Raw genomic sequence first — 13877 nt, 5'->3', positions numbered from 1 at the left:
GTGGTGGTCGGCGCCGCGATGGGCGTAACCGGTGTTGCAGAACACAGCACCTACAATTCTCTGCATTATCGGTAATCTTGTTTTTGTTTTGTTTTTTGTTTTTTTACTCTTTGTACAGCACTCATTGTTAATTCTAAATATATTTTAATGTAGAATATATGTTACATAAATATATTAAATATAAAACATATGGGCTAAAAAAAAGTGCTGCTGGCTCGTCTGCCAGTTTGCCAGTTGGGTTTATTTATTTATCTATTTCAAAACTGCAACAGTTAGAAGTTAGCTTAGGCTAATGTTAGCAGCTGTGCTAACACAGCAGCCGACTGTTCTAACTAATTTGAACGCATACGCTTCCATTTTAATACATGACCCCATGTAAGGAGACGAAGAAGCACCGAAATAATTAAAATAATGATCTCATTACAAAAGAAAAGATTGTTGCCCTTTCTTACCTGTTTGAAGGTGTACACGCATCAGGTGAACAGGGCAAACCGAGCCTCACTGTTGACGTCACTGGCGTAGAAGATGCTGCGTGGTATTTGTACGCATCTGCTCTCCACAGAAGTTAATGGGAAGGATTGGCGTATCATATGCATGCGAAATTGGAATTTGGCATATGTATTACACGCAATTGGAAAGTGTAAGGCCGTGTTATTTATACGCAGATTGATGAGAACGGGTTGTTTTTTGTTAACCCTCCCTGTCCAGGCCTCACAGAGCTATAATCTGTCCTTGATTGTCTGGTAACAATTCAGCAGGAAATGTTGTTTAAGGTGAGCACATTTTGTCATAAAGCACAATTCTGAAACCCCAGACTTGTAAAATGAAAAATGGACTGTCATACTTGAGGATTCTGTGGATTAAAATGCACTTTGTTGTCTGAAACCACTGCTGTTCCCTCCACAAACACCGTCAAGTCTAGGAAACAGGGTAGCAGTTTGCAAATATTTGAATTATTTCAGTCTTTTGACTACTATCGTCAGTGACACAAGACAGGATCTTATAAAATTGTTGCAGATAACAGCAGTCATGTCGACTGTAACGTTGAGTGAGAGGAGAGAGGCGAGCGGATCCATTTGCGAGCTTTTATTAATGGGACGAGGCAAAGACATGGTCATACAGGCAGGGTCAAAACAACAACAAACAGGTATGTAGGGGCGAGGCACAATAAAAGTCAGTGAAACAGGCGTGAGTCGATCCAAGGCGAACGTAATCCGTAAAGGGATGAGACGAGAGAATAATCCAAGAAACGAGCAAGAGTCCAGTAAGCAGGCGGCGAGACAGACGAGACGAGATGGCCAGGCGAGGGAACTAAACACAGAAAACTAGGAAACGCTAACAATGAAAATAACAACAACAACAACAACAATACTCCGTATTACACCCTACTTTATAGGGTGTCCGATTAGTCACAGGTGTCAACGCAATCAGCGTGATGGGAGTAGTAGTCTGGGGTGTAGTACAACAGTCAGTGTGTAATGATAGGGTGAAAGCGACATCTGGTGGTGAGTGGACCGCAGGTCACCGACCAGATTCGTAACATAGCCACACCCCCCCCAAAGAGTGGCTTTCAGACGCTCCAACCGAAAGTCCTAGGGAGCGGTGGGAGGGCCAGGAGACTGAGGCAGAACCGGCAGGGCAGAAGCCTTCCAGGGCAGAGCCGGAGGTGGAGCAGGAGGTGCAGGAGTCCTCCAGGGTGGAGCAGGAGGCGCAGGAGCCCTCCAGGGCGGAGCAGGAGGCGCAGAAGCCCTCCAGGGCGGAGCAGGAGGTGCAGGTGCCCTCCGGGGTGGAGCAGGAGGCACAGGAGCCCTCCAAGGTGGAGCCGGAGGCAGAGCAGGAGGCGCCGGGGCCCTCCAAGGCGGAGCAGGACCTTCCGCCATTAAGGGAAGAGCAGTGGCAGGTGGCAAGACCTCTTTGATGGTGGATTTTGATGGTGTTGAGGCCACTGGGATGTTCGCTGCTAGGGCTGTGCAAATAATCGCATGCGATTATGATGCACATCTCTTCAGTAATGCCGGTTCCGTGATTAGTCGTAAATTTCCATCACGTGCAGTCAGACGCATTCATTATGGAGCGGCACTCACTACAAAGAGCCTAAATTCACTGACAAGCCGCGCAATATCGCTTGTCAGTGAATTTCGGCTCTTTCGGCTCTTTGTAGTGAGTGCCGCTCCATAATGAATGCGTCTGACTGCACGTGATGGAAATTTACGACTAATCACGGAACCGGCATTACTGAAGAGATGCGCATCATAATCGCATGCGATTATTTGCACAGCCCTATTCGCTGCCCTCACTGACACTAGTGGTGGGTCCAGCACGCTAGCCATCATAATAGGCCGTGACCTTGGGATGTCAGATGAGACATGGTGAGGCTCTGGGCGGTCAGACGAGACATGGTGAGGCTCTGGGCAGACAAACGAGACATGACGGGGCTCTGGAAGGTCAGATGAGACGTGACTTGGCTCTGGACAGACAGACGAAACGTGACGAGGCACTGGGTGGTCTGACGAGACGTGACGAGGCACTGGGCGGTCTGACGAGACATGGCGAGGCTCCAGGCGGTCAGGCGGGATGTGACTTGACTCTGGGCTGTCAACAATAACTTGACTTGGCTCATGAAGATCAGTTGTGGCCTGACCAGGCTCATGGAGATTGGCTGTGGCTTGACTTGGTTCGTGGAGACTGGCTAAGGCTTGACTTGGCTCATGGAGTCCAGCAGTGGCTTGACCTGGCTTGTGAAGCTCTGTAGTGACTTGACTTGGCTCATGGAGATCTTCAGTGACTTGACTTGGCTTATGAGAATCAGTGGTGACTTGACTTGGTTCGTGAAGATCAGCAGTGACTTGACCTGGCTCATGGAGATGAGTAGTGACCTGACTAGACTCATGGAGATCAGAAGTGACTTGATCTGACACGTGAAGACCAGCAGAGACTTGACTTGGCTCAGGAACGACAACTTTGACCCTGCTTGACTCAGGAACAACAGCTCTGACTTGGCTTGACTCAGGAACGACGGCTTTAACCGTGCTTGACTCAGGAACCACGGCGGTGACCTTGCTTGACTCAGGAAACACGGCTGTGACCTTGCTTGACTCAGGAACCTCGGCTGTGACCTTGCTTGGCTCAGGAAATATAGCTCTAGTTTGACTTGACACTGGAACAGCAGCTGTAGCTTGACTTGACTCTGGAACAGCAGCCGTAGCTTGACTTGACACTGGGACAGCAGCTGTAGCTTGACTTGACTCTGGAACAGCAGCTGTAGCTTGACTCGACTCGGAAACTTGACTTGACTCAGGAAACGCAGCTGCAACTTGACTGGACTCGGGAACTTGACTTTACTCAGGAAACACAGCTGCAACTTGACTGGACTCGGAAACTTGACTTGACTCAGGAGACACAGCTGCAACTTGACTAGACTTGGAAACTTGACTTGACTCAGGAAACACAGCTGCAACTTGACAGGACTCGGAAACTTGACACAGGAAACGCAGCTGTGACTTTACATGGCTCTGGTATAGCAGCTGTGACGTGACGGAGCGCCGTTTTTGCCACCATTTTGTGAACGGGCTCCTCCATCGCCGCCATTTTGTGAGCGCGCACCGGCGCGGCCGCCATCTTGTGAACGGACACCGCTGTTGCTGCCATTTTGTGCACGGGCTCCGCTGTCACCGCCGTGGTGTGTACGCGCTCCGGCGCAGCCACCATTTTGCGTGCGGGCAAAGTCCAAAAAATCAGCCAATGATGAACGCGGACCCTCGCGTCTCACTCTCGTTTTTAAAGGATCATTTATGCCATCACAGAATATTTCAATGATAATACAGTCCGGGAGGGTAGAATAATTTGAAATGGCCAAAAACTCACGGATGTGTTGCTCGAGTGTACGTGGTCCTTGTTTCAGTCTGAATAGAATCTTGTCTGTGTCCATATCTGTTGACTGTCCGGGGGTGTAGCTGCTGGATCCTGTTGTGACGGAGTATTCTGTAACGTTGAGTGAGAGGCGAGCGGATCCATTTGCGAGCTTTTATTAATGGGACGAGGCAAAGACATGGTCATACAGGCAGGGTCAAAACAACAGGTATGTAGGGGCGAGGCACAATAAAAGTCAGTGAAACAGGGATGAAACGAGAGAATAATCCAATAAACGAGCAAGAGTCCAGTAGGCAGGCGGCAAGAAAGACGAGACGAGATGGCCAGGCGAGGGAACTAAACACAGGAAACTAGGAAACGCTAACAATGACAATGACAGTGACGACAACGACAACAACAACAACAACAACAATACTCCGTGGCTTGCATGGGGAAAGACCGGGACTTTTATAGGGTGCCTGATTGGTCACAGCTGTCAACGCAATCAGCGTGATGGGTGATGGGAGTAGTAGTCCGGGGTGTAGTACAACAGTCAGTGTGTAATGATAGGGTGAGAGCGACATCTGGTGGTAAGCGGACCGCTGGTAGATTCGTAACATCGACAAACATGTGAAAGCCTCAATCTAGGCTTACAGGTGCCATGTTTTTTTGTTTATATATATATATATATATAGTGTGTATACAGACTGTTTTATGATTTTGTTCTCTTGTTTTTCAAAACCCTAATGTATTTAAAGCAGACAATGAAGATGTGTTAGGAGATTAAATATTTTTTTCTGACAGATGGTGAGGCAACCAACGTTAATAGCTGTGGTCTGAGCGAAGCGAAACTGATGCGAAACTGATGCTATTACACAAACAGTAGCTTTAGGTCCCATGCAGCAAATGCACTGAAGGTAATGCCAGATAAAACTAGTAAGTAAATAAATAAATTGCAGTATCTATATCTGAGTAAATCAAATTACATCAGTGTCAGTTTTGTATGTAATGCATAACTGTTTCAATGTTGAAAATAGGGGGATTTTTTTTTTTTTTTTTTTCATATCCAGTGATAACATGACCTTCAACCAGTTTGTGAATATGTTTGCTTTACTTACATTATGAGCTAGAGTTTACACAAAAGATCTAGTTCAGGTTTGTCAAGGTTTTTCTCATTGCCCATGATATATTTATTATTCCAAAAGAGTGTAATCAATATACTGTGTAATTTAGCATTTAATTTTAATCACTCCTTTAGCTAGAGAGTGCTGGAATAACAACATCTGATTGGTTCAATGGGACAGTATCAGTGGATCAGACTGTTGGGAACAAAACCAGCTTTGTAATAATTTACGAAAAGTTTTCCTAACGTTTACGTACAGTCATCAAGTGGCCTAATCTACTATGAGTCATGATGGATTGCTAAAAACAGTCTTGTTAAACATTTCAGGAATTCCAGAGGTATGGCAACCTTTATCGAACAGTTATTTAATAAGTGTATAGTTCAGACCATAAATGTTTATTATTGTTACACAATAAAATCCATTTGGACCAAGAGCTTTAGATAAGCATTTGCAAAATATGTTCATCAACAAAATCACACTAAGGAATTTATCACTGATGATTCAGCTGATACATTAACAGTAAACCATTACTGATCTGCTTTTACTGTATTATGTTTGGTAGCCTGGGGACTGGAAGTACAGTAAGAAGCAGCTTGAAAGTAAGAGTCAAGAATGAAGAAGGACAAACCAGATTTGCTGTCCAAAAAAAAGAGTGGTGCCCCATACGTACCTGGGTATGTGGCAGATGGTAAATCCTGAGATGCAAAAATCTCAATGAATTATCATGAAAATGATCATAGATAAAAGACATATATAAATAAAACCAAACTGCATTTTCAGAGTAAATACTGCAACAGACATTTGTTATTCAGTTTATGACAATTTTTTTTTATTATGCAATAAATAATGCATTGTATAAATACATATGGATGTATTATATACACATATTATATATTACACAAACTTATGGTAAATTATAACCACAGAAGTATTTCATCATATCTCAAACTCTTCATGTAGTATGTTTGATGACATTACAGGGTGTCCCGAATTGTCATTTTGTCAAGTGCTTTAACAGATATCCTGTGCTTAGTGAATAGGGTGCAGTGAACACTATATAGGGACCATGTCAATTAGAACACAGCTTGCAACTCAAAGTTTTGTTCTAGAATGAATCTGTGTTTTGTCTTCTGGACTGCTCCTGGCAAAGACCAAGGGACAGGTAGAATATACAATAACTACATCAGTAATTAAAATACCATTTATTATTATTATTATTATTATTATTATTGTTATTATTTATTTATTTATTTATTTAATTTCTAATTTTTAACTGCACTTTTTTTTTCTTTAAGCTAAATCGTTTGAGATTAGGTGTAGCGTTGACCTTATTATGCATCAATGCAGTCAACACAGCTGCTGTATCACCTAAGGAGGCTGGATCAGTTGAACAACGTTCATTCTATCTCAGTTTCCCAATCCAAAATGGCACCGCACTCTTCTTTGCAGTTCAGTCACAGGATGAACAAAATGCAAAATCAGAAACCTCTAACATTGCTCAAGCTACAAAGATCCTCCCTGCTCCAGACCCCCCAGGAATATCAAACCCAATGAAACTAGATGGAAATGGTTATGTTGATGTTATAATCACAATCAGTTCAAGCATACCACAGGTAATAATCAATAAAATCAAGATGAAAATGCATGTTTTTGTCTATTTAACAAACTTTTGGTGTTCCAAGTAAAAAAAAAAAAAAAAAAAAAAAAAAATATATAATAATAATAATAATATAATAATAATAGACAGAAATAGACAGCTGTCACAACAAAAGGACGCAAAAGCAAAGGCTGGTCAAACTAAGGTATTTTATTAGTCTTCAAGAAACATTCACTGGCCAGGGCGTTCGTAGAACTGGAGGTTAAATCAGGAAAAAACAGGAACATAGGAATAAACTAAGAGGGAGAGCAGTCCCGGGCAGCAGGGTGAGGGGCGACAACCTAGACGGTACAGACTGGTCCGGAGAGCAGTGTCCAGAGGGAGAGAGAACAGCAAGCGGCAGATAACTAGGAGGCTAGACAAAACACTGGTAAACAGCTTGACAAGAGACAACTAAGCAAGACAATATCAGATTTGACTTGATCCTGATAGAGCTTAAGGTTCACAGACAGATCGGTAGCGAAGCACAATAATCTTGTGAAAAGCCTAGGAACATGCAGAGAGAAATAGACAGGGAAATCAGCGTAAAGAGGGAACAGGTGCCGCCCCAATCAGTGTGAGCACTTATTGTGACCGTAAACAGATCAGTCTAGGATAGGAGTGCAAGACAAAGAAAAGAACAGATAAGTAGGATAAAACCCGGCCTGTGACAACAGTAATAATCAACTTTTATTGATAGTATTTTTTATGAATTAAATTAAAACACAATTACTTAATAAACATAAACTCATTCCGAGTTTTATCTTTTTCTAATGGAAGTGCCAGGCTCCCTCACCACTCAGTCTCAACGTTCACATTCACTGGTTCTTGCACTTGTTCTGGACTGATCTGCAATTACCTACCACATATAAGCGCACACCTCTCGCTCAGCCACTGTCTGGTCTCACATTGAGCTTCGAACTGCTTACCTCTGTTCCATGTGTATCTCCCACATTACCCCAAGCCTGAGCTGTCAGTGTCTCCTGTCCTTCCTCCTTGTCTCCTGTGTTCCTAGTCCACCTCCTCAAATCTTCCTACCTGTGTGTATGCTTTCTACCTGGATACTTACCGGTCCCACAAGAGGTGTGTGCTCTATTCTTCACCCAGCATCCACAATCTCATCACCACCTGCAAGGACAGTATTTTCAGTTATCTCTCTTTATCGTCAATTGCCGGCTCAATTCATTTCTGTTAATAATGTTGAAACTTAACTATGCCATCTTAACTCTGTCTGTTGCAAAAGAGCAGACTACTATAATAAATCATGGGCACCCTGGATCCCTTTTCAAAAGCATGTAGATGTTCTCAAATGGCATTGAGTTCCTCTGCTTCCACATTGCCATCCACTGCCTCTCCTTCTCCCGTTTTCACCGGTCCTGTGGACATTCCAATTGTAGTCCAGTTCTCTCCTTGGTGAGTGAACACGTTTTATCATATTCGTCAAGGAAAGATGTCAATCTATGATTATGCTCTAACGTATCGAACCCTTGCAGCTGCCAGTGTCTGGAACGAGTGCTCACTTATAACAACCTATCATCAAAGACTGAATCCCAGGTTGCGGCTGCATCTCACCACTTACAATGACAACATTGTGCTCAAGAAATTCATCCAATTCTCTCAATTCAAGTGGATCATTGTGTGCAGAAATGTACGGACGAAATGCAGGGCCAACACTTCTCATTTCTCCTCTGCCAGCCAGAGTATGCTTCTGTTCCAGAACCAGATATGGTACCCATGCAATTAGGAAAAATTTCAAAAATTTCATTTTGGGTCACCCTTGGTTGAGTCAACATCAACCCGTAATTCTTTGAAAGTGGCATGACAGCTGTTTCCCGTATTATTTCCCTCAAGTTCCTTTTCAATGCTGCCAAGTGCCTCCAGTGTTGGCTGTCCAGTCTACTTTTATTGAAAGCCCAGTGGATAAACAATCTGTTAACAGTTCTTCCTGTTACACCCCCTTCAGCAATATCTATTGTTCCAAGCAACCCAATTGCCTCCACATCAGCCATGGGACTCCCCCCATGAGCAAGATTTATCCACTCGCCATCCCTGAACAGAAGGCCATGGAGCAGTACTTTTGTGAGGCTTCATCAACAAGGCTACATCCGCCAATCAACGTCCCCTGAAATAGATGGACTATAGAGCTCTCAACAAGATAAGTGTTAAATTATGCTATCCACTTCCCCTCGTCATCTTAGCAGCTCTGGAACAGCTCTGTGATGCCACAATATTCACCTATTTGGATCTCCACAGTGCATACAACCTCATCCAGATACGTGAGGGGGGTGAGTGTGTAACAGTTCCGCTCAGAGCATGGAATTTACACACTTTGAAAGGGGATATTTTCTTATGTGTATGTATGAATGAATGAACGAACGTAGTAAACTCTCACAGACAGCCACCATATCCAAACCAAGTGTATTATACATATAATGATAACAAACAAAGTGCCAGAGCAAGCAGAATCAGTACAATATAATAGTGTGTGAGTGTATGTGCGTGTGAAGTCTCCCAGCGTCCAAACTGTACAGTATATACAAGTATGAGTTCAGATCGGTCTCACCGGTAGTCTTTTATCCTTCGGGAGTGCAAATCTACACAGCGCTGACTGTTTACCCTCTGGGGTCTGAGGGTGTTTTGGGGCCCTGGAGAAGTTTTGACATGCTCTGACATTTGTGCTTTTTCAGTATCAAAAACATATTCATGGCTAAAGTCTGGTTACATTGTAATCAGCATAAATTGGGCTACAATAATATCTAAGCAACATGAATATACATGTGTGTGTTTTTGAGAAAACGTTTATGCGTGGTTAGTGAAAAACAAAATGTTTTAAGTCACTGAAATAAGGCCACGAAACACATATGGAATATTTGTTCACAAGACTTTTGAGAACTGTTTGTAGTAGGCTAGAGTTTTTTCTACAAAATGATATGAAAACCATCAATGAGACTATGACTGTCAAGTAAGAATCAATGAGAGATTCAAAGAATGGAGTTTTAGATTATTTGTATTTTATTTGCAACACGGTATAATCAAAATATACATAATGAAGGTCAAATACACAATAGCACCCTGATCTAACCACCAAGATGTGAACAGGCTTTGTGTAGTTTCTGAAAACTTTTTTCTGTATTCTGTATTTGTATTTGTGACCCCTACCGGCCATTATAAATACCAGGTTATACCGTATGGCCTTGTTAAGGCCCCTTCTGTATTCCGGGACTTTATGCATAAGATGCTCCGGGATTTCCTCCACAAGTTCGTGTTGGTCTACATTGATGACTTCTAGTGTACTCCCGGAGCATGACCGAACATCGCCAGCACGTAGCGGGGGTCCTGCAATGCCTAAGAGAATACAACATTTTCCTTAAAGCTGAGAAATGTTCCTTCCATCAGTCCTCAGTGTATTTTCTTGGTTCCTTGGCTAGCAAAAGCGACATCGGGATGGACGAGGGGAAGGTTAAAGCTATTCAAAACTGGCCCACTCCCACAATTATTAAAAAACTCCAACATTTACTAGGATTTACCGACTTCCACTGCCAATTCATCAATAACTTTAGCTCCACCCACTCAGCAGTGTTCTCAAGGGTTGGCCCAAAGCTTTTTCCTGGTCACCTGCAGCAACTAAAGCCTTTGAAAAACTCAAAGAGACATTCACCACCCCACCGCTCCTCACCCATACAGACTAAACCAAGCCTTTTGTGGTAGAGGTTGATGCTTTAACTACTAGTGTTGGAGCAGTGCTGTCTCAGCAGCATAGGGACCCTTCCACACTCCTTTCATGTGCTTTCTTTTCCAGAAAGCTATTACCGGCAGAGATGACCTATGACATCGGAAACAGGGAGCTACCTGAGCATTATAGAATTCAAACTTGTAAAGTATTAATTTCCAAGCACTTAATTCACATATGATGTTGCTGAGACAATTTATTTTTCAAACAAAAATAGAAATTGAAAAAATAATCCAGCACGTGGTGATGAACAGTACACTAAACAGTGTGATGAATGTGGAGCTGACAGAGAGTACATTAATTTTACCCCAAACTACCTCCTAAATGACAACGTCATCCAGCTTTATGGATCAAGAGGTCAATATTGTTTAAATTCCTTCAACATGTATAAATGTATAATGAAATTATAAGAGATTTTTAATCCAGTACCTGTTTGTTTTATTAGCAGTTTGTTTAATTTGCAGGAAAAGCTTTTGTGCATGAATGGGCTCATCTGAGATGGAGCGTGTATGATGAAAACAATGACAAAAAACATTTTGCAATGTAATTTAGATGACAGATGGAAGATTTATTAGGAGATTATTTTATTTTTTTCTGACAGATGGTGAGATGACCTACAACATTAATAGTTGTGGTCTGAGGACAGTAAAAACTGGTGCTATTATACAAACAGTAGCTTTAGGTTCCAATGCAGCTAAAGGAAATGGTGGAGTAAGTAAATAAATTACAGTATCTGAGTAAATCAAATGACACCAGTGTCAGTTTAGTGTGTAATGCAAAGTTGTTTCATGTTGAAAAAACTGATGACATGACCAATGATGGTATGACCTCCAACCAGTTTGTGGATGTTTGCTTTACTTACATTATCAACTGGAGATTACACAAAAGAACCAGTTCAGGTTTGTCAGGGTTTCTCTCAATGCTGATTATACATTTATTATTCAGTGTCATAAATATATTGTGTATTTTAAAGTCCCCCTGTAGTCAAAAATTTTATCTCTCGTCTTTGATCATCAAAATTACATATTCAAATGTTTTTTCCTGTGAAAATAATTTTCTCATGCCTTAAAATAGCTTGAATTTAACTACATCTTTGCATCATTTACTATAGGTGGATCTATAAATATGCAAATTATCCCTGCCTCCACTCAGTCACACCAGCCAGGCCCTCCTGATCCACTAACTGAACTGTAGTAAATGCAATACAGTGGCAAGCGGAAATATTGATTTAATAAAGCCATATAAGTTTGAACCAGAAACAAACTGGTATGCTCAACGTAAGCAAGGACAATTAGAGTGGATACTGTAACATTCGTTAAAGTTACTTACTTGACGATGTTGTGTCCTCACAATGCCTTGAAGACTCCAATGCAGCCAAGTATGTGATTCCAAGCATATGCATGTGAAGTGCAGACGCCAATGCGGGAGAGGTGGGTCTGACTCTGGGCTACTTTTACACTGTTGCTGTGGGTTATTATTCAAGTTAGCGGTTCTAAATACAAATAAATAAGCGGTAACAGCACATGCCATCGTGAAAATAGTAACGAAACATCTATAGAAAAAAATATATATACTGGATTAACATGGCTGCCTTCTTACTAGACCCCCAGCTTTGCAGCATAGTTAATGATATGCTAATGATAGGATCCCTAGACATGATTGGTTATTGAATTTTGTGATGCACCAAAAAAAAGGGCTGTTTCAAACTACATTTCTGGGACAGCCTAGATTTGATTGGCACATGGTTTGTCTAAAAGCATATTAAAACACCACATAGTCTGTGCCAGATGCCTTGTGGTTAGTGCGTCGACATATAGTGCAACTATGCTCAAAGCGACCCGAGTTCAATACCCATCTCTAGGTCCCATCCACTAGTTGATCCCACTCCCCTCAGTCCACCCAATACTTTCCTGTCATCTCTCCACTGTCCTTTCACAATAAAAGGCAAAAAAGTTAAAACATAACTTAAAGAAAAACACCACATAGACAAACAAACAACATTAAAAAAAAAAAAAAAGATTAATTTTTTATCACTCCTTTAGCTAGAGAGTGCTGGAGCAAGAATTGGTTCAATGGGACAATATCACTGGATCAGACTGTTGGGAACAAAACTAGCTTTGTAATAATTTATAAGGTTTCCTATCGTTGCAAATCATCAAGAGGCTTAGTCTACACACAGACAAATATGAGTTATAATGGATTGCTGAAACCAGGCACTTTAAACATTCCAGGAAACGCAGAAGTATGATAACATTTATGAACAAGTTATTTAATATGTTTATAGTTCAGACCATAAACATTTATAACTGTGACATGATAAAATGCATTATCGCCAAGAGTGTCAGATAAACGTTAACAAAGTATGTTCATCAACAAATTAAGACTAAAGATTTTATCACTGATGATTCAGCTGATACACTTACAGTAAACCATTATTGATATGCTTTTTCTTTCTTATGTTTGGTAGCATGGGGACTGGAAGTAGCCTACAGTATCTAAACTACAACACTTCAGTCTTTCACTATAACAGCAACAAGTCATGCAGCATGTGCTGATGTTTCACCTATCATTGTCAAAACTTGTATAAACCAGCAGATGAGTGATGACACTAAACCCATGATATTGTTTGCTGAGGTCAGAATTACAGGCCTGTAATACAGTTTTTTACAATCACTAAGACACATTTCTCAGTACTAAAGTCACAAAACTCTTCACACAGTTCTCCTAACCATCTTTCAGTTTGACACAGCAGTTCGTTTCACATACAAAATGCACTAAAACTACTAAAACACTTAATGTCTCAAATCAACTAATTTATACAGAACATTAGCAAAGGTTTTCACTGACCAGATACACTTTATCACTCATAACACAACAACCTAAAAAAACACTAACAGCAGGTAGCACTTTACAGGGATTTCTTTTGTAAAATGTCCTTACTGTTTATAATTGACTGCAGTATGTTACATGGTCCATGTTTACATTACAGTGCAAAATGATTCCTAAGTTTTCCCCTTTTGTACAGATGGTCTTGAATGTAAAGAACTACAATTTTGTTTTGTTTTCAGTTGCTAACAAGCATTGTTCATTACTGAAACCACATTTTCAAATCTGTTAACACATTTAGCGAAACAGAAGTCTATATGCTGAACAATCTGTGAATCATTTTTCATTCAATTACAGCATTCAGTGACCACATTTTTTAAAATCCCCAAACTCTTTTGTCATCCATACTCATCCATACACAACCTGCAAAACACTATACAGTTTTAGCACAAATGCTAACAAACTGGTTTCAAAATTGTTAAAAACACATTCAGTGATGGTAAATTCATTGCATTTTTTCTTAATAACTTCTGTAATTATTTTGAATATAGAAAATATTAGCAGAAAATGAAATAATAATCATTCCAAGCTGATTGCAATTTCAGCTGAAAGCCTACTTAGTTTGGAAAAATGGATTATGGGCCAAGAGCAGTGATCTCTGATGAGATAAGGGCCACAATTATTTGACCATGTGTTGTAAAGCAAGGTCTGT

Source organism: Labeo rohita, unplaced genomic scaffold (genome assembly GCF_022985175.1).
Source record: "Labeo rohita strain BAU-BD-2019 unplaced genomic scaffold, IGBB_LRoh.1.0 scaffold_546, whole genome shotgun sequence".
Lineage (NCBI taxonomy): Eukaryota > Metazoa > Chordata > Actinopteri > Cypriniformes > Cyprinidae > Labeo > Labeo rohita.
Note: the sequence above shows the minus strand (reverse complement) of the source record.